This window comes from Vombatus ursinus, unplaced genomic scaffold, assembly GCF_900497805.2.
Source record: "Vombatus ursinus unplaced genomic scaffold, bare-nosed wombat genome assembly UNPS02011334.1, whole genome shotgun sequence".
Classification (NCBI taxonomy): Eukaryota; Metazoa; Chordata; class Mammalia; order Diprotodontia; family Vombatidae; genus Vombatus; species Vombatus ursinus.
The window spans coordinates 52561-75092 of NW_020951112.1; the positions used below are offsets into that span (position 1 = coordinate 52561).

Below are 22532 nucleotides of genomic sequence, written 5' to 3' on the forward strand. Positions count from 1 at the left end.
CCCCCCCCCCGGGCCATTTTACCCCTCCCGGGTCAGTGGTCCATCTGGAGGGTTGTCTAGGGAGGTGGTGTGGGGGGAGAGGCTCCCCCAGCTATCTCCCGGTTCGCGGCGGAGGCGGGGCTGCTGCCCAGCTTGTTTTCACTTCATTGGGGCAGACCTTTGTTTTGAGCATTTACTTAGTGCCAGGCGCTTTTCTTTCCCGGGATTGGAGCATTTGCTCTGTTCAAACGGTTGCGCTAAGGGTCTGGAGGATACTCTGCGTATTAACATCAGTGAAGGGTGAATTTTACCCCGCGGTGGCCACGTGGCTAGGCTGAGGGCTGAGGTTCCTGGAAAGGAGCAGGTGGATGCTGGGATCCGGGTTGAAACTAGCAGGATTTGACCTTTAGGGAAGCAGGAGCATCCCTGGCCAACCCTTTCATGCCCTCACACTGGTTAGCATTGAACTTGACTTTCCAGAAGCAATCATCTCTCCTTATTGTTCCAGGGAAAGGTTGCAAATGTGTCCTTTAGAAACTTTTAAACTTGTCTTGTAGGCAAAGAGCTCTTCCTCCTCCCCCCAACCCCCATACCCCTGCCCCATCCTCCCTGCCTTTCCTTCTCTCCCGTTCCCTCTCAGTGTGTCTCTTCTATCTCTCCTTGCCCCCCCAACCCCTTGGTGATGTAAACAAGCAAACAAAAAAAATACTACAGTTTCCTGCTATTCAGAGGTCCTGAGGTATTCAGGTCCAGCGGGGAAGGTTTGTTCCCAGCTGTTCTTCAGAAAGAGAGGGAGTGTGAGCCAAGCCTGGCCTTTCTTCCTTGTCTGAAGAGGGCTTTGATTTTTCAAGCATCTGCTGCCCAGATGGTTGGCAATAAGGGTGGGCCGTATGTTTTGGTTATGTATTAACCTCCATGAAGAGGGACTTTTCTGGGTGTAAGAAAAATCAAAGTCAGCATGGCCCTGTTGCTAAGCAGTTGGTGACCGTCACCTTGCTGCACCTCCTGTCTTAATAGGCTGTGAGCTTTCTTGTGGTGCCTTCTCTGTTAATTTGGAATTGAAAAAACCAAAAACATTGTTTCAGCCTACAAAGGCTGAAACAATGTTTTTGGTTTTTTCAATTCCAAGATTCCAGGAGAGAGAGGAATTTCCAAGTTTCCTTTAGCCAGAACTCAAATGTGCTTTTCAATATTGAGGTCACCATCTTTGCAATCAGGAGCCTTACCATTAGCCCATTACTTTGCACTTCCTCTCTGGCCTTGATTACCTCATTTGTAAGATGATAACAAACATCTGGTCTGGCAGTGTCAAAGCCAACTACAGTTTAAGGAACACTGGACACCAGACATAGAATCCAAAGATTTAGAACAGGAAGGACCTTTAGAGGTCATGTAGTTCAAACTCCTCATTTTATGAGTAAATTGAGGCCCAGTGAGAGGGAATGACTTATCTAAAGTCACTCAGACAGTAAGTGCCAGAGTCAGGATTAGAACCCAGGTCCTCTGGCACCATTCAGCCCTTGTATATTGTGTCTCATCCATTCCTTTTAGGCAGAGCAGGTATTACATACTTTGTTACAGATAAGGCAGTTGAGATTGCTCCAAGGTCACATGGTGATAGGACCAGAACCCATTTTTACTGTCTTTTTTAAGTCCACTTCCCTCCAAACGATTGGGGGTGGGAATAAATGAGGGGCCATGAAAGCAATGTGGGAAATGGAGCATGAAGCATTAAATTCTGCCGCTTGTTCTGGGTGTCATCCTGGCTATCATGTAATCTCTCTGTACCTCAGTTTTCACACCTGTAAAATGAAGCAGTTGGACTAGATGGGAGTTTTTAACCTGGAGTTTGTGAACTTGCTTTTTTATTTTGTCAGATATTTTGGTAACTGGATTTCAGCATAATTGGTTTCCTTTGTAGTTCTTTGTGGTTTATTTTATGCACTTATGAACATGATTCTGAGAAGGGTCCGTGGACTTCCCCAGTCTGACTGAGTGTCTGAGGGGGCCAGGACGCAGAGAAGGTGAAGAGCCCCCTCCCCCCATCCCAAACCCCATGACCTTAATTTTACCTCTGCTGGGGAGTACAGCTGTGTTCTTGGGGGAATCACTTCACTTTTCTCTTCTGTAAAAGCAAGGACAAGATGAACCTTAAAGTTCCTTTCAGTTCTAAAATTCTGTAATTTAAGAAATGAACGCCTCATCCCATTTCTTACTACTGAAATGTTCTGCTAATGGTGAGGATGACAAGAGCTGGCAGTTTGGTGGCGCTAGGAGATCCGCAGAGTCAAAGGCAAACATTGTGTTCCCATCGTTCCAGCTTGAACTCGACTTGAGCAGTTGGTTTTTCCTCTAATTGGGGCTTGCCCTGCACTTATATTGCTTCTCCTCAAATGGAAGCTTGTTTAGAAGCTTGCTTTCTCTTTCTTTCTCTTCTCTCTCTTTCTTCCTCTCTCTCTCTCCCTCTCCCTCCCCCCCTTTCTCCCTGTCACCCTCTCTCCCCACTTCTCTCTCCCCCTCTCTCCCCTTCTCTTCCCTTCTCTTCCCTCCTGCTTCCTCCCCCCTTTCCCTCTCTTACATACGCCTATCCAGAGCTCAGTTATCCATAATGCACTTGAGAACCGGGAAAAAAGCAATCGGGCTTCTCAGCATCCCAAACAGATGCTGCCAGCTCTTTCTGTGACATTGGACACATTCACTTGCTTTCTTGGAGAAGATCCTCAGTCCCTTTCTTGGTGTCTTCACTTGTTTTACCCCTCAATTCTATTCCTATCACGTAATACAAAACAACCTGTGTGTGTGTGTGTGTGTGTGTGTGTGTATCTTGGTGATTTGGTTTTTAAGCCCAACATAGATTAGAAGCAGATGATTACAAGTGTATTTTTTGGTATGGGGGAGACCAAACTCATCCCAGGAAGAAGTGACTGCCGGTAATATTAAGGGAAGACACAGGGATTTTTCTAGGCTTGGGAGCAAATGGCCGGCACACACCATCACAGATCTGCAGGCATCAATGCACTGCAAAGCAGCCAATGATAGAAGGGGGGCCATTATCAGAACTGGAAGGGACATCTGGCCCAGCCTTTGGCCTCACAGATGGAGAAAACAACATAAGGCTGGGGAGTGATTCCTTCGAGGCCACACGATTAGTAAGCATGAGAGACAGGGCCCAAGGCTTTGCCTCCTGAGCCGTTGACCTTTTGGCATGGGGTTGGTTGAATGTCAGCTTCTTGAGGATGGGGACTGTTTTTCCTAGAATAGAGACGGGCACAAGTAGGTGCTTAACAAATGCCCCTGGAATGAATAGTTGGGGTCTCCAGTTTATCATCTGCGGATCTTGTTTGCACAGAGTTGTTTGTGTGGTTAGACCATAAGCTCCTTGAGGGCAGGGACTGTCCTTTGCCTTTCTTCCTAACCCTAGCATTTAGTACAGCTCTTGGCACATGTAGGGGCTTAATAAATGTGTGTTGACTTGTTGACTGATGTAAATTAATTCAGCGCAACAAATGCAAATCAATTCAGTTCAATAAATGGTTTATCACGAAGCTACTGTTTTTCAGGTCTTGTGATAGGTGCTGGAGATTACAAATAGGAAACAGTCTGGAGGCAGAAGACTCATATTCCTGAGTTCAAATCCAGCCTCGGACTTTTCCTAGCTGGGTGACAAGTCACTTCACCCTGTTTGCCTCAGTTTCCTCATCTGTAAATGAGTTGGAGAAGGAAATGGCAATTCACTCCAGTATCTGCCAAGAAAACCCCAAATGAGGTCATGGAGAATCAGACGTGGCTGAAGCGACTGAACAAAATGCAAAATAGTTTCAAAGAGAGAGAAGATGCTAAGGGTGGAGATGGTGAAATCTGGAGAAAGTGGTACCTGATTTGTCCTTTGGAAGAAGCTCAAGATTATTTGAGGTAGAGATGAAGAAAGGAGTGCATGGGAGACCACGGTGCAAATTGGTAAACAGCCCAAAGAATGGTCTTTCCCACCTCAGGACTGTTTCCCTTTGACCTAATGGTCTTCTCTCTCCCCTCTTTTTTGAGGTTTTTGTTGAACTGAGGCTTCTGTATTAAACTCCATCTGTGACCTGTGCCTCAAAGTTACAAGCAAAGCTAACCTCAGTTTCCCCTCTTTTTTTTCCCCCTTTACTTTGTATTTTGGAAATACGGTGCTTCTTTGTATATTAGATTAAACCCCATGAAAGGAACCTTTGTGTCCTTAAGGAAGTTCAAGTTTATAACCAACCGTTAGCCAACCACATAGATAGTGTAGCTCTTGTTTTCTCCTGCAACAGTGAATTAATTCAAGGACGTCTGACGCACAGACACAGCTCACTCGTAGTGCCAAGAATCCTGTCTTTAGAATCACAAGACCTGAGTTGGAATCCTGGCCCTGCCACTTATTAGCTGAGTGACCTGAAGCAAGTCAGGAGTGACTCTGTGCCTCAGTTTCCACATTTATAAGATGGGGCTAAATGTACTTGCCAGCTTCCCTCCCAGAGGAATCAGATAGAATTTAGTAGTAGCTAATGTTTATGTAGCACTGTTAGTTTGGCAAAGTACTCTGCCTATTGTCTTTGCTCATTGGATCCTCGCAGCATACTGGTGAGGGAGGCGCCATTTTTGCCACCTGTTTTATAGATGGGAAAACTGAGCATGAGAGAGGTAAACGACTTGTCCAGGGTCATACCTGGGCAACGTCTAATAAATAATGTGTAGTAAGACCTCTGAGGCAGGATTCAAACTCGGGTCTTCCTGACTCCAGGTCTGGCACTCCATTTACTGTGCCACCCAGCACTTACTTTCTCTTCCTACCAGTTCTTTTCTACTGGTTCCATCTCTGCTGCTTACAAATGTACCCAAGTCTCCCTTATCCTTAAAAAAACTTTCACTAGAGTCTATCCCCCTGAGAGCTATGATCCTATATCTTTTCTCCCCTTTTCAGCTAAACCTCCTGAAAAAGCTGTCTGTATTCACTGCCTCTATCTCTCTCTTTAAAAAAAAAAAATTCCTTTTACTTACTATGATATTGAAATCAACCAACATGAACGTTTCCCCACACAAAGCAGCATTGAAAAAGAGGATTGCATGTGAAACTGAATCTCTACTGTGGACAGTTTGAATTTTTTTGTTTACATAAAATTTAACTTGTGAGTTCTAGCATTCCCCAAATGTCTGTGTTGTCTTCTGACTCTCCTTTGATTTTCTAATTTTAAAAAAAAAAATTACATTTTCTTTTGTTCTGAACTTAAAAACAACAAAAAAAGAGAGAGATAATTTCAGTATATCCATGACACAAAGGTGATTGTATATGAAACTGTCTCTATTGCTTACTGTTTACTTTTAAAAAATGTTTCACAAGCTACTTTCAAAGCTGTCCTACTTGTCTGTGCCCCTTTCTTCTATGTTCTTTAGTGTATTTAAGAAAATATTTCAGTGACCTTCTTTTCTTTTTGTCCAGGGTTGCACAGCTAGAAAATGTGTGAGGCTGGATTTGAACTCAGGTCGTCTGACTTCAAGTCCAAGTGATCTATCCATTAGAACACCTAGGTTGTGTATTTTTAAAAAAAGGCTAAATGACTTTCATTATTGCCAATCCTCTTTTCTTTCCCTGCCCCCATTACAAAGAGAGAAAATATGCCATTTTTAACAAGTAAGTATGTATAATAAAGCAGAACAAATCCACACGTTACCCATGTTCAGAAGTGTATATCTCTTCTGCACCTTGAGTCCATCACTTTTCTGTCAGCATGTAACATGCTCCCCAGAGGCCCTCTGGAGACATAGTTGGTTATTTTGATCAGAGTTGTTAAGTCTTTCAAAATTGTTTTTCTTTTCTTTCTTTTTGGAGGCAATTGGGGGTTAAGTGACTTGCCCAGAGTCACACAGCTAGAAAGCTCCAGAGCTGGTGCTCTATCCACCGCGCCAGCTAGTTGCTCCCCAAAATAGTTTTTCTTTATGTTGTTCTTGTCCTTGTATAAACTATTCTTCCGGTTCTGCTTACCTTACTGCATTAATTCCTACCACCTGGGATTCTCTGAAATTGTCTCTTTCATAATTTCTTACAAAGCAATAATATTCTATTATATTCATGTACTAAGTTTGTTCAGTTGTTCCCCACTTGCTGGGCACCCCCTGAGATTTAGGTTTTTGGGTTTTTCAATCAAATCCCTGGAAAACCAGAAAGTTTTATTTTTCTTTTGATTATTTCCTCTCCACTATTATTCTCTTTTAGGGACAGCTAGGTGGCACTGTGGATAAAGCACCAGCCCTGGAGACAGGAGGACCTGAGTTCAAATTTGGCCTCACACACTCACTTGCTATGTGACCCTGGGCAAGTCACTTAACCCTGTTTGCCTAAGTTTCCTTATCTGTCAAATGAACTGGAGAAGGAAATGGCAAATCATTCCAGAATCTTTGCCAAGAAAACCCTAGATAGGGTCACAAGATGTTAGACATAATTAACAACTACAAATATTCTCCTTTTTAACTAACTCTCATCCCAGCTTGACTTGTTTCCTTTTTCAGTGTGATATTTCCACACCAAGCTGATGTGTGTGTGTGTGTGTGTGTGTGTACATGTGTATGTATGTATGTACGTGTGTTTTCAACTCTTCCTTGACCAGTTTAGATAAGACGAAGGTTCAGTTCATGCTGAACCCAAAATCTTCATTTAGTTCTCTCCTAATTATGAGACATTTCAGGTTCTACCCTCTTCTTCCTCCTTCTTCCTTTTCTGTATTACTATATTCCTTTTACCCTCTGTTCTCTTTCCCTTCTCAAAACTCTCAGAACCTATAGGTCCTCAGTTAAATATTTTTATTTAACTCTCAAAAAATCAAGACGTTATGGTTCTGAAGAGATCCTTGTTTCTTTTGCATTAGAATGTTTGCATGGCATCATCATTCATCTCCTTTCAATTGCTTAAATAAATTTACTTTTGGAATTTCCTACTCATCAACTGTGAATGACTTAGCTATTTTCAGCAATGTGATGATCTAAGACAATTCTGAAAGACTCGTGATGAAAAATGCTATCCACCTCCAGAGAAAGAACTGATGAATTCTGAGTGCAGATCAAAGCAGACTTTTAAAAAACTTTATTTTTCTTGGTTTTTTTTTTTGGTGGGGGGGGTGGGTCTATGTTTCCTTTCACAACATGACTCATATGGAAATATATGTAGAACCTATATCAAATTACTTTCTCAGTGAGAGGGGAAGAGAAGGAGGATAGGAGAGAATTTGGTACTCAAAAATTTAAAAAACAAATGTTAAAAATTGTTTTTACATGTAACTAGAAAATAGATACAATGCAGGAGCCATAAAAAAAAAAAAGAAATTTCCCACTTAGCTCTGGCTTTTTCATCAGATATACTTGAAAGACCACTGTTCCAATAGAGGTCCATTCTTTCCCCCACAGGACTATACTCAGCCTTTTAGGGTAAGTTATGTTGTGTTGTAAGCCTGTATCTTTTGCTTTTTAGAATAGTGTATTCCAAGCTCTCATTTTATTTATGGAAGAAGATTCCAGGTCTTGTGCAATCCTGACTGTTGTCCCTCGGTATTTGAACTGCTTCTTTCTGCATGCTTGCAGTATTTTTTCTTTGATACGAAACTCTGGATTTAGGCTATGACATTTCTGGGACTTTTCATTTGGGATTCCTTTCAGGAGGTGATTGGTGGGATTCTTTCTGTTTTTATTTTGCCTTCTGTTTTCAATAGGTATGGGCATTTTTCATTTGTAATTTCTTGAATATGGTGTCTGAGCATTTTTAATGTTGTGGTTTTTGATGAGTCCACCAATTCTTATGTGATCTCTTCTTGACCTGTTTTCCAGGTCGATTATTTGAAATATCAGATATTTTACATTTTCTTCAGTCTTTCAGTCTTTAGATTTTGTTTTAATATTTCCTGTCTGATGTAGTCATTGGTTTCTGTTTGGCTTATTCTGATTTTTAGGGAACCCATTACTTGGGTAAAGTTTACTCCTTTCTCTTATAAGCACCTTTTTCAGCTTCTAATTCTTTCTTTCAGAACTTTCATCTTTTGATCCATTTCTTCTAAGTATTCCCGCAGTTCTTGTTTGGGTCTCTGCTTGCAGTTATGGCATCATTCTCTCCTAGATTGGGATTTTGGGTATATCTGTATCTCCAATAGTTCTTTTATACCGGTGGGAGTTTTCATCTATTTGTGTCTTCAATTTTAGTTCCTGACCTGGGTCTTTGTGCTAGAATCAGGTTCCACTCTGTGCTGGGCTTTTGGGTGGGATGGACAGCCCTGTGTGGTCTTATTCCAGGCTCACTTGGGTTCTTTGGCTGGTGTCTGCCTGCTGGGTCTTTGAGGTTCAGAGAGCTGGATCTTTAGGACCCTCTATGGTATTTCAGGATGGAATTTCAGGGACTTTGGAAACCTGGGGTGTTTCCACACTTGTCCCGGAGATAGCTGCTCCCACCGGCTTCCAGGATTCCAGTGAAATGTCAGTGAAAACAGAGTCAGAAGATGGAGTGTCTTGTGAAAGGAGAACCCATCATTGGATTGTGGAACATGAGGCAGGGAAGGAGTAAGAGAGAAAAAGGGCTGGAAAACTAGGAAGTGCCAGGCTATAGATGGCATTAAAAGCTAGTTAGAAGATTCCATATTTGTTCTTAGAGGTAATAAAGAGCTACAGAAAATGACTGCTTTGGGGGGGATTGTGACTTGGTCAGACCCATCTGGAGGAAGAAGAAAGACTGCAATAGGGAGAAACTTGAGGTTCAAGTGAGATAACATAGGCAAAGGACTTTGCAAACTTGCAGAAATACACTGTAGAAATGCGCAATTATTATGGAAGTGAATGCTGAAAACGAAAAATAAATTAAAAAAAAAAGAAATGAGCAATTATTATAGTGGAAATGTGCTTCTGTGGTGTATCGCTAAGCTGGCTGAAATAACAGCCCATAACTGCCTTCTCACCACATAATGATGATTTTACATTGCATACAAAAGGTCATCTGAAGACCAATGCTCCAACGGACCTGGGAGATTTTGTTCTCTCTCTCTCTTGCAAGGCAGATACCTGCCCTAGGTGTGGCTGTTGGCCGAGTGCCACAGACCTAGGAAGTCTTGAGAGTTTAGCTACGAAGAAAGACTGGAGGCGTAAACAAATACTTGAGGATTTGCTCTGAGCCCTCGGCTGATAAACATTTTAAAATATGCAAATTCCTTTTAAAATTTGATGATCCATTTGTTTTTACTTTGCATTCATTTCCAAATCTCTCTTTCTCCCCTCTCCCTCCCCAGAAAGCTCTCTCCTCTCCCAGAGAATAAAAAAGAAAATGTGTGTGAGTGTGAAAGAGTTCAGCAAAATTAACCACATATCAACTGAGTCTGATAATATATGCAATGTTCCACATTTATTGTCCTCACCATCCCCCAGAAAAAAGATGGGAAGTGCGTTTTATCTACTCCCTGGGGTCAAACGTAGTCATTAAAATGACAGCTAAACACAGTATTCGTGAGCTGTCATGGTGGCAGAGTATCGATAGCATACATGTAGCAACATTCTAGGTACATCGTGGTTTTTTTTAATTGTTTTTTTTTTTTAGGGGAGGCAATTGGGGTTAAGTGACTTGCCCAGGGTCACACAAGTGGTGAGTGTTACATATCTGAGGCCAGATTTGAACTCGGGGTCCTCCTGACTCCAGGGCCAGTGCTCTATCCACTGTGCCACAAGGTACATTGTTTTACTTGATGGTAATTATTGCCCCACTTTTGAGACTCAGACTGATGAAATGACTTGCTCAGGGCCACACAGCTAATGGGGAATTAGAACCCAGTTCTGTCTGACTCTGGTTTTGGCTACCACCCTCTGGTGTTTCCCAATTGCTATTGTTGTTTGTGCTTTGTTCTCGACTTCAGGAAGATGAGTGATCTCTTTTCAGAAGGACCTTGTAATCTTGTGGTGGAGACAAGATCCATAAAGCAGTTAATGGATAACACAGTAGGACCCATATGACAGCCATGGTTTCTGGTAGAATCAAATTACTAAATTGTATGGTCAGCTAGAACTGAATGGTGGAGAATAAGAAAGTAGGATCATAGAGATGGGAGGGTCTTTGACTGTCTGACTCTTGGTGACCCCATTTGGGATTTTCTTGGCAAAGATACTGGAGTAGTTTGCCATTTCTGTCTCCAACTCCTTTTACAGATGGGGAAACTGAGGCAGACAGGGCTAAGTGACTTGCCTAGGGTCACACAGCTAGTAAGTGTCTGAGGTTAAATTTGAACTCAAGTCCTCCTGACTCCCCAAATGGTGTCACGGAAAGTCAGACATGATTGAAAATGACCAAACAACAACAGAATCTCCTGATTCCATGGCTGGTGCTCTATCCACTGCGCCATCTAGCTGCCCCAGCAAGAGGCAACATAGTGTAGTGGCAAGAACCCTGGGTTTGGAGTCAGGGGAACTGCATTCAAATCCTGACTTTGCTATTTCCTACCTATGTGACCTCGGCCAAGACACTTTCCCCTTTTGGAGCCTCATCCGTAAAATAAAGAGGGGGTGGGGTTTAGGCTACATGATTTCTAGGGTCATTCTCAGCTCAAAATGTGCCATCATCCTATCCTGATTTATCAGGAAGAACCCCGGTCAAGAAATCTGAACATGAATAGAATAAGATGCTAAATGAATTGCAGATTTCTCTAAACTTACATAATTTTAAAAGCAAAAGGCAACTTGTAGATCATCTAATCCAGTTCACTTATTTTATAGATGAAAAAGCAGGCCCAAGACCACACGGTTACCAAGTGACAGTTAATCTGTAAGCATTTATTAAGCACCTGCTATATGCCAGGTGCTGGGCTAAGCACAGAACTGGTGGTTGAACTTAGGGCTTCCTTTCTTGGATAGAAACTTCTTATTTGATTTTTTTTACCGTTATCCAGTGTCGCCAAGGGCCACAAGATCTGTTTTTCTGCCTTTTAAGAGGGTGTGATGCTTGTGAAGGGAGGACCCAGCTTGGACTAAAATGAACCAACCCCCTGAATCAGTCTTGGATGTAGGCCAGCCATGCTGATGACTCAGTCTGGTTTCTGCTGCAGGAATGCCTTGTGTTGAGCATACAAGGACACAGATGGTTCCTGTGGACCCTCGAAGTAGCAGCATATGGTCAGGAAATGTGGAGTGATTCATGTTTTGCCTTGTCTTAAAAGGTCAAATGGATGTGAAGTGGGAGGAGACGCCCTAAAGAGAGTATGAGGAAATAGTTGTGGCCTTGGACTGGAAGAAGAAGATCTTCTTTACTTTCAGAAACTTCCTTCTTCTTTAGGCTTGTTGGATTCATAAAATCCCGTTGCCTGTGGGGGTCATTGGATGTGAAAGAATGAATAGCAGAATAATGAGAAAAGACTGGCTATCCAAGTTTCTTTTGTGTTTTTAAAGTTTGGTCAGCCCATCAGCTAATCAGCAAATACTTATTAAGCACTGACTTCTTCAAAAACCCTATGCTAAATCTCTGTGGTTGTTCAGCTTCTCTGGGCTTCAGTTTTCTCATCTGAAGAGTGAGGGTGTTCTGGACTGGGCCTGACCCAGTCTGGTCTGCTAGCTTCTGTTTGATATTGGAATGAAATGGGACACTCAGGGATCAGCCAACAGTTAATTAAAGGAGATTTCTTCAGCCATAGGAAGGGAAAAATTGTTGACTGTATTGCTGTTGAGGGTAACACCACCTTCGCAGTTACCATAGTTCACAACCCTTAGCGTTATCCTCAACTTCCCTTGCACTTACTTCCCATATCTAATTTATCACTGAGTCTTGTTTCTTCCTTCATGATATTTCTGGCATCATTCCCTTTCTCTCCATTTCACACAGCTGCCGCCCTGTGTAGATTTTCATCGTCTTGCACCAGGACCATTGCAATAATTAGATTAAATGAGGGATTTGTCTCTCTGCTGCTGTCCGTCTCTCACTCAGTAGCCAAAGTGATCTTCTTAAAATATAGTTCTGACCATGTCAGGGACCCTTCCTTTGCCCTCATTCTCTACTCAGTAAACTGCAATTTATACAATTTATATCAAATACAAAATTATCTATTTTGCTTTTAAAAGCCCTTCACAGTTGGGCATGCTGGTGATGTATGACTCTAGTTTCTGCTGTCGGGAAGGTTGAGGCTGGTAGATTACTTGGACTCAGGAGTTCTGAGCTACAATAGGTCTAGAGGTGACTGGGTATCCTTACTAAGTCCTATACCAATATGGTGAGAGCAGGGGTAGAGGGGGTTCCTTGGAGCAGGGAGGGGGGGAACTAGCATGTGCCATAAGGAGGGGTCAGAAACAGCAGGTCAAAGCTTCCATGGCGGTTGGCAGTGAGATAGCGCCAATGTTTAATTAACATTTAATAGGGAAAGCCAATCTCAATGAATGGAATGCATGAATGATCCTATGAAGAATACATATCTTTGTACATATGGGTCCTTTTCCTCCTCTTCTGATCTCTGAAATTATATGCCTAATGGTCACATTACTAGGTCAAATGGTATACACAGTCAGTCTCTTCGTTCTAGGTACAGTAACTTGCCTAGAGGAAAATACAGATTTAGAATTGGGAAGGACGTTGGAGGTTGTTCTGGGTTTGGCCTGACTCTGGCCAGTCCTCAAGTAGTCTAGGTTCGATATTGGAACAAAATGGGACAAGCATAAGTCATTCAATGGTTAACCAAAAGATTTCCTTAGCATTAGAAGGAGAAGGATATTCAAAGTAATCTGGCTTAGATGTAATTTGTTTTGGCCTTAATTTGGTTCTCTTATTTTTTTGGTGGTGGAGGACCCTATGTCTAGATAGGATGATGATAGATATTGAGGACACCTTGAGTTTATTTAGCTGAGCAAAGCTCCCTTACTTGCTTTGCCCACTGGGATCCACCAGCTCAACGTATCCTGGCCCTCCACAGGTCTTCATCGTTGTTCTGTATTTAACTGATGAAGAAAGTGATGTCAGCAGTGTGAACCCTTAGTCCTTGGAGCCAACCAAGTTTCAAGGAATGTCCTAATAATTTATTTATTTACTTTTATTCATTCATTTATTTGTTCATTTATTTATCTATATTTTAAAATTTTTATTCATGCTTTTGGTCATTTATCCCATTGTTAGACTTTGAGGAGGGGGAGGGGGGAGAAGATTAGAATCAATACCTTGAAAAAAAAAAAAAAACAAACCTAACCTAACCTGTACTAGGGGTAGCCCAGACATCATCTTGCCCAGTGGCACCAGGTCAAGAAGACCAGGGATTTGAGCTCAGGTCCTTTGATGCTAAATGCAGCGCTTTTCCTGTTACACCACATTCACGTTTACCTAGTCCCAAAGCATTCCTCTCAATGGCCCTAGCTTTCACCCTGTAGTGAGCAGCAAGCTTTGGAAAATGTCTAAATGATGTAACAAATACTGTAGGCCAAGGTCAGTGTAATTGCAATCTGTCATGCCATGTTTTGTATATACTTCCGTTTCTCAAATGTGAAGTTGGTTGTGTTTTTACCATTCCATTTTAGAGATAAGGAAAGTCAGCTTCTGAGAAGTTAAGTAACTTGTTTGCAAATAGCTGTGATTCATAATGACTTATTTCTATAGGATTTATGTAGGACCTACACTGGCTCTGTGGGATAGGTAGTGCAAGTATTAGGATTCCCATTTGACAGATGGGAAAACTGAGGCTCAGTGAGAGTAAGGGATTTAGCCACGATCATATAACTAGCCTTAGACCCATTAATGGAACCTAGGTCTTCTGACTTTCATACTTGTGTCTTTTCTACTACACCATGCTACAGTTTAGGTAGAGAGGATGGTCTTCTAGTTTTTAAGATTTAATTTCAAAATCTGTTAGTTTTCAACTCTTATTTTAAATACTTTACTAGAAAGATTATTTTCATATGAAGAATATGTCGTACTGGTCTCCACAAAACATTTTGGGAGTTTTGTACATAATTCATCCGGCTTTGGCTATGACAAAAATGACTAGGATGAAAGGCTTTCCCCCCTGGTACACAGGGTTGTGTATGTACACACAGAATTCCAGAATTTGAGTATTAAAACGGATCTCAGTGGCTATCTCGTCCCACCCATACCTAAAAGGAATCCTGACAAATGGACTTCCAGGCTGTGCTGGAAGACTTCAAGAGTCTGTGACCTTTTGAGGTTGCCTGTTCCATTTTTCAGCTGTTTTAGTTGTTTTCTTTTTGTTCAGTCATTTCAATCTTTTTGTGACCCCATTTGGGGTTTTCTTGGCGGAGATGTTGGAGTGGTTTGCCATTTCCTTCTCCAGCTCTTTTTACAGATGAGGAAACTGAGGCAAGCAGAGTTAAGTGACTTGCCCAGGGTCACACAGCTAGTAAGTGTCTGAGACTGGATTTGAACTCTTAAAAGATGAATCTTCCCGACTCCAAGCCTGGTGCTCTGTGCACTATGGCGCCACCTAGCTGCATTTTGGTTCTCATGGGAACTTAAATTTGATCATTATCATTTCCACTCCTGGTCTCTAGTTGTCCCTTCTCCACATACTTGAAAACAGCTTTTATGTTTCTCCCGAGCCTTCTATTCTTCAGCCTCAACATGCCTGATTCCTTCAGATGATACCCAGATCACGTGGCCTCAAGGCTCTTCCCCATTCTTCTGCCCTCCTTTCCAGCTTATTAATCCAATTAATTATTTTTAATATATAATTTTAATTTTTAATAAATTAAATAAATTTAACTTTAATATATAATTTTAATAATTAATAATCAATGAGTTATTAATGTTGTTAAACCATAGGGATGCCCAGAATAGAACACCATGTTCTAGGTGGGATCTGACCTCCTTGGGGCAGAGTAGAGCAGGATTGTCATCTGCTTACTGCTAGAACCTGTCCTTTTTTTTTTTTTTTGCTAGGCAGTAGAGTTAAGTGACTTGCCCACAGTCACACAGCTAGTAAGTGTTAAGTGTCTGAGGTAGGATTTGAACTCAGGTCCTCCTGACCCCAAAGCCAGAGATCTATCTACTGTGCCATCTAGCTGCCCCAGAACCTATCCTCTTCATGTAGTTTTCTTGGCTACCACCATGACTCATCATGAGTTTGTAGTGCACTAAATCTCCTAGTTCTTCTTCAGACAGATTGCTGTCTATCCATGCCTCTTCCATCTTGTTCTTATGAAACTGATTTTTCAAGTCAAGATTTTACATTTATCCCTATTGAATTTCATTTTCAAGTCCCATTCTCTAGCTTATGGAGAGCCTTCTGGATCCTGACTCTGTCATCCAGGGTGTTGATCAGCCCCCCCCAGCTTAATGTCCTCTTCAAATTTGATGAACGTGCCATTTCTGCTAAAAATTTTAAATGCCACAGATCCATCACTAGGGTACTCTACTAGAGACCTTCTGTCGTGTTGACAATGAGCTATCGGCAGCCAATTGTGTTATTGTTTGGTCCACATCTCCCCATATTCTCCATGAGAAGAAAACACTGTGGTAAAATCTAGGCAGACTAGACCCACAGCATTCACCTCATCTACCAGTATATAATGCTGCCCAAAGGAAATACAGTGAATCTGGTCCGACTTGTTTGTGATGAAACCATGCTAGTTTTTTGGTAACCGTTGCTCCCCTTTCTAGATGTATTCCTAATACAATCTTGAAATAATAACAGCTAGTGTTTATATAGCACTATAAAGTTTGAAACTAAGGCAGACAGAGGCCAAGTGACTTGGTCAGGGTCACAGAGCTAGTAAGTATCCGAGGCTGAATTTGAACCCAGGTGTTCCTGACTCCAGGTCCAGTGCTCTGTGCACTGTGGTGCCACCGAGCTGCCGCTAAGGTGAGATCAATGCCAGAACTAATAAAGATCTTCAGATTAAAGTAATGACAAAGAATCCAACTCTTGTTACAAGAGTTGCTTTTGCCAAACTGAGATAAAAGACTGAGAATCTTACCCAAATCTGACGTCTCATTGGCTCACCCAAAGAACATTAACGATTTCGTTATTGATTCCTCCCCTCCCCCCTTTTGATTTGGAGCAAGTGATTGAGAAGAAGACATGTCAAAATCCTTCCATCTCATTACAGTTGAACAAGGGCTGGATTTGGAGTGAGAAGGCCTGCCTTCAAATCCCAGTTTACCCACTGACAACCTTTGTGACCTTGAGCAGGTTATCTCTCTGATGTTCAGTAAGAAGGATGGTCTCAAAACTATAAAGAGATTGAGTCTATTTTAGAAGAAGAAAAATGATCTTTTTTTTCTTTTGTTCCTATAAATTTCCTAAGGCTTTTTTTCAGTCTACTCGGTTGAACAGAAAATGAACTGTATTTTTCTCCATGCTGCTTTGCTTATGTGTGTGTGGTATTAGCGATAAATGTCAGGCAGATGACGGCTGTATGGTTTGCTTGTGTGATGGGAAAGAACATTAGATCTTATTCCTGTCAGACTGGAAAAAGGATTTCTTCTCATTCTGCTTTGGGTGTGGTGATCTATTAAGATGGCTAACATTTCATTGAGAAGATTTATTTTTTAAGGCAGAACAAACTTTTGAACTAGTTTTCTTTTTTAAAATAAACAAATGTAGCTTTTATTTAATACTCTAGCTTATAATAAAAAAAATAATAGTTAAGCAAAACAAAAAGTCACGTGGACCATATGGGCAGGGAGGGAGTGTGGTACAATGGGAAGAAGGCTGCATTTAGAATTGAAAGACGGGGTTCAAATTCTGACTCTGCTGTTTGCTGCTTGTGTGGCCTTGGGTAAGTCACTCCTCTTCAGTCGACTTTAGTTTCCTCATCTCTGAAGTGAGAGGGTTGATCTCTGATGTCTGTCCCAGCTCTAAATCACTGGTGCTATTTCTAACAGAGAATGCCTCATTCTGTCCTCATAGCCCATCACCTCTCTATTGAAAGGAGGGAGACATTTTATTTTTAGTCTTCTTGGGTCAACGGTGGTCATGGATGGCGTGGATCTGAGAGAGGGGAGACATTTTATCTTTAATATTCTTGGGTCAATGGTGGTCATGGATGGCGCGTATCTGAGAGGAGGGAGACATTTTATCTTTAATCTTCTTGGGTCAATAGTGGTCATGGATGGCGTGGATCTGAGAGAGGGGATACATTTTATCTTTAATCTTCTTGGGTCAATGGTGGTCATGGATGGCGTGGATCTGAGAGGAGGGAGACATTTTATCTTTAATCTTCTTGGGTCAGTGGTGGTCATGGATGGCGCAGATCTGGAGGAGGAAGACATTTTATCTTTAATCTTCTTGGGTCAATAGTGGTCATGGATGGCGTGGATCTGAGAGAGGGGATACATTTTATCTTTAATCTTCTTGGGTCAGTGGTGCTCATGGATGGCGCAGATCTGAGAGGAGGAAGACATTTTATCTTTAATCTTCTTGGGTCAATGGTGGTCATGGATGGCGTGGATCTGAGAGAGGGGATACATTTTATCTTTAATCTTCTTGGGTCAATGGTGGTCATGGATGGCGTGGATCTGAGAGGAGGGAGACATTTTATCTTTAATCTTCTTGGGTCAATAGTGGTCATGGATGGCGTGGATCTGAATTCTGACAGCTTTTAATTGTATTCTTTTTGTTTTTGTGGTCACTGTGTATATTGTTGTTCTTACTTGCTCATACAGGGCTTCCCATGTGTCATTGAATTCCTCATGTCTGCCATTTCTTACACTGTGATAATATTCCATTATGTTCAAATACTGCGTTGTTCAGCTCTTCCTCATTTGGTGGACCTTCCAATGTGTTACCGTTTTTTCAAGTCACAAAGAGTCCTGTTTGTATGTTTTGGTGTTTATGGGAACTTTCCCCTCTGGCTTTGATCTAGTAATGCTACTCTTGGTCATATACTCCAGTGAGGTCAAAGAATGGAAACAGAGTTCAAAGAGAGTCTAACTCAAGGAGGTCAAAGGTCACAAACAGGTTAGATGCCTTTTTTTCCCCAGCACAGTTGCATGGTTGACACCACCGTCCGTCCACTGATCCATCTGTACTCTTCTCTCTCCCTCACTCCTCTTCCCCAGGATCCAGCCAATTCCACCTCACTGTCTCTCAATTCCATCCCCTTCTCTTTATTCACAGTCACCACCCTGGTCCATACCCCATCACCTTTTGCCTGGAGTATTGCTATAGCCTCCTAACTGATCTTGCCTCCACACCTTCCTGGCTGCAGTCCATCTTCCACATGGCTGCAACACTGACATTTTTAAAACTCAGATCTCCCCATGTCCCCTTGCTACTCAAAACCCCCCACCCAAAACAGCTTCAGTGGTTTCCAGGAGAAAATACAAACTCCTCAGCCTGGCATTTAAAGATTTCTATAATGGGACTTATTGCTAAGTTCTTTCAGTTGTTTCCAACTTTTCATGACCCCATTTGGGGTTTTCTTGGCAAAGATCCTGGAATGGTTTGCCATTTTGCCAAAATCTAGCTCATTTTTACAGATAGGGAAACTGAGTCAAACAGGGTTAAGTGACTTGTTAAGTCACCCAGCTAGTAAGTGTCTAAGGGTGGATTTGAAATCATGAAGATGAGTCTGATTACAAGCCCATCGCTCTATCCACTGCATCACCTACCTCCAGGCTTATTTCATTTTATTGTCCTTCACAAAATCTTTGTTCCAGTCCGACTGGCCTGTTAACTCTTCTTCATGTATAGTATTCTACCTCCTGCTTTCATGCTTTGCCCCCTGTATCTGGAACACACTTTTTTTTTCTCTTAGAATGCTTAGCTTGCCTGAAAGCACAGCTCAGGTGGTATTTCCTTCACGAGATCTGATTTTCCCCATCATTAGTCATACTATATATGGTTTGTATTGGCTCAGTTATCATCTCTATGTGGATGATCTGACACCCCCAAACTACAGCACTTTTGTACTAGTTATTCAGTCTTAATTCTTCTCCTGAATTCTAATCCAGCCTCCCTAATTGCCTGTTGGACAGTCCTGTAGGCATCTCAAATTCACTTTGCCCAAAGCAGATCTCATTGTGTTTCTCCTTGTAAATCCTCCCTTCTTCTGAACTTGTTTATTATGGGCTCAGGCATCACCAGCCTTCTGGTAACCTGGGTTTGCTGCTACACTGGTATCCTTGACTTCACTCCCTCATGCCACATAGTGAATCCATGACCCAATTCTGCAATTTCTCCTTCCACAGCATCTCTTCAGTTTGTCCTCTCCTCTCTACTCAGTCCCTAGTCAAGGTGAGGCCTTCATCACCTCTTGCCTGGTCTGTTGTGGAGATCTCCTAATTGATCTTTCCACCTCAAGCCTATCCCTTCTATTCTTCCTTCACATAGCTGCCAAAGTGACTTGCCTAAAATACATTTCTGATCGTCTTCACTTTCCACAACAAATTCTAGTAGCTCCTTGTTGAATGAAAAAATGAAAACAAAACCAAACCAAACCCAAACAGGTATTACATGCTTACTTACCACTTATTTACTTACTTACCACTGCATTAATAGTTGGGATACAAATGCAAGAAAGCAAGATGGCTCCTGGCCCCAAGGGACATACATTCTAATAGGGAAACACAATACATATCTGAGAATGGTAGCCAGGAAGGGGTGGTTGGGGTAAAGGGGGAGGAAATGGTTATTGGAGCCATAGGGCAAATGACTTTTCTAGGAATGGTAGTGTTGGCTTGATTGTTGATTTAGAACTAAGAGCTTGGAAGAGGATGGGCTTTGAGTCTGGGTTGGAGGTAGAGCCTAGAACTGGGGTGTTATGGTAGGGAAATAGCCGGGAAATGTGGAAAGCCCACCATGGGATAAACCCAAGTGACTACCTAAGCAGTCAGAGTCCAGGGTCACAGTGGTGGGAGCATGGAGGCTCTTTAGGTTAAAAAATCAACTCCTCTGTTTGAAAAGTGAATCTCTTCACAACCTGGCCCCTTCTTCCCTAATTGTTTTTACACTTTACTCCCTTCTTTGTCCTCTGTGTTCCAGACACACGGCCTACTCAATATCCTGTACCCACAATACTTTAGCACCCACCTCTGTGTCTTTGTGTTGGCTGACCCTGCAATGCATTCCTTCCTCACCTTTATCTTTGGGAGTCCCTGGCCTTCTGTAAGACTCTGATCCCCTTTCCTCTTGAAGCTTTTCCTGGTACCCCCAGTTCCTAGAGTACCCCCTCCTTAAACTGCCTTGTATTCATTTTTTATGTGTTGTTTATAGGCTTACATGGATACCTGTTGGCTCCTCCTTTAAAATGTAAACCCCCTGAAGGCAGGGATTGTTTTACTTTTGTCTTTGTATCACCGTCCTTAGCACAATACCTGGCATATAGTGTCACTGGTGAAAGATGAAAAAACTCAGGAAACAAAGGTTTGAACTTCTGAGCATAGTGATTTATTAAGCAATGCATGCCAATTGCTCAAGAAATCGGGACCAGGCCCCTCAGCTTTGACACTGGACCCCAAGTACAGGGGGAGACCAGTTTTTGTATGTTAAAAACAATCAAGTAAGGCCATTTAATTAAAAGAAAACAATTAGCCAGGATACAAAATTAGGCAATATGATTTCTAATTGGAGGAAAAATTAGGACCCTTCCAAGTTAGGAGCGGGGAGTGTGAATAGGTACAGTTCCTTGAAATCAGTGTCCCACTCCCCTCAGGTGTCTGTAAACAATCAGTGGAACATAGAAGCAATAACTGATCAATGCAGATAAGACATATGGGCTTGCTTGAGATGGATAATTGTGAGAAAACTCCTTGCAATCAGTGTTTGGATCTGACTGGGTTTCTGGTCAGCATAACCTAGGTCCTTAGCTAAGGGTCTCTAAAGAGCAGATAGAGGTGGTCCAGTTTTCCAGCCATGCAGTGCTATATTCAAACAATGTAGTAAGATTTTCTCCCAGTTCTCCCAATTGAATAGTTTTCTCACAAGACAGAAATTGGACTAGACCCATAATTTAAGAGAAAGGAAGGGAACTAGCTCCAGAATGGAGTCATAAGATGGAGTCAGTGTGGTTCACCCAATTCCCACAATCCCTTGCTGTTGTAATCCCCTCAATTCCCTTAACAGTAAACACTTAATGAATACTTTCTTTTGATTGATTTTATGTGTAGATGTAGAAGGTAAGCTCCTTGAGGGCAGGACCTCTTGTTTTTGCCTAGTACAGTGCCTTGCACATAGTAGATACTCAAATGGTTCTCTATTCAGCACTGCTATTTTCAAGGTGACAAAAGTTTGTTGTTTTGAACACAGTTTATTTCTTTCTCCTCTCATTTTTAAGGTTTCATGTTTTGGGTTTAATATGGGTTTGCTTATGGTGTTCTGGTTCCTAATGCTTGGTGGAAATAGGCTTGATTCTGGACTCTTAGAAAACCTGATGAGTAGTCCAAATTGGAGACTTTAACTATAGGATGTTAGCCATGAAAACTGTCACTCTCATTGGGACTTACACAAATATGATAAGCAATCTAAAATTTGCAGATGAGTGATTCTAGATGTCCTGGCTTGCTTCTCCTTAGAGAAAGTCAAGGCAAAAATATAACTTGTGGGAAAGTGAGAATCATGATTAACATTTTTTTCTCTTTAGGGTTGTAGACTGAGCAAAATGGATTGTTTCCCTTAAGCCATTTGTGTTTTTCTTTGAGATTGTTAGTGTAATCCTGCTCCAATTAATAACAGTCACAGATGGCCTACATATTTCTGTTGAATCAATCAAAAGTGAAGTAGGTGTCAGTTAATCCTTAGTGAGTTTGAAATTGGAAAGGGCTTGGGCCATTGGATGAAAGCAGATGATGCCTGGAAGGACATCTCTTGTGATGGGGAAAGAATAAGATACACCACTGGGTCTACCTATAACACCACAAGCCAGTCTACCATTTTGGATTACAGGGTACATGAGTGGAAAGTGGCAAAGGCAGAGCTTGGACCTTGGGGTGCTACACTCCATTCCAGTGTTCTTTCTCTTTCCTATGAGATAAGAAAGAAAGAAACAAGGATTGATTAAGCCCTTACTAAGTGCCAAACACTGTGCTAAATGCTTTACAAATATTTTCTCACTTCATCCTCACAACAACCCTGGGAAGGAGGTGTTATTGTGATGCCCGTTTTATAGATGAGGAAACTAAGGCAGATAGCAGTTAATTGAGGTGTCTACGATGACATAGCTCTAAGTATCAGAAGCCAGATTTGAACTCAGGTCTTTCAACCTTCATCCCAGCACTGTGTCTGCTGTGCCACTTAGGAAGGTAGGGAAGCCAGATCACAGATTAAATAATTTTTAGTAGAATAAGATAGCCCCCCAGGAGGATACTATATTTGGTGTTAGGTGACGTCTCTCAAAGGAAACCTTCATTTTGATTTTTTTCTTGTGTGAAAGCCAATTTTGAGGAGTACCTCCTAACAACGTGGGCAGCTGTTTTCTTAGTTGGGGGAAGCAGCTTGGTGTAGTGGAAAGACAATGGACTTGGAGTCAGGAGAGATCTGGATTTGAATTCTGCTCTTGACCTTTAGTTTTGATCCCTGAAACCTTGCAAGATATCTTGTGGTTTATGGGCTAGATTTTTTAAAGGAGAGAGCTCTCACTGATTGGCCAATAATAGGTCC

At 41.9% G+C, this 22532-nt stretch overlaps 1 protein-coding gene across 1 annotated transcript in view; it reads left to right on the forward strand.

Moving 5' to 3' along the window:
* NT5DC3 (5'-nucleotidase domain containing 3) overlaps positions 1–22532 on the forward strand; it is an 80858-nt gene that overhangs the window by 328 nt on the left and 57998 nt on the right. The gene's annotated exons all lie outside the window — the stretch shown is intronic.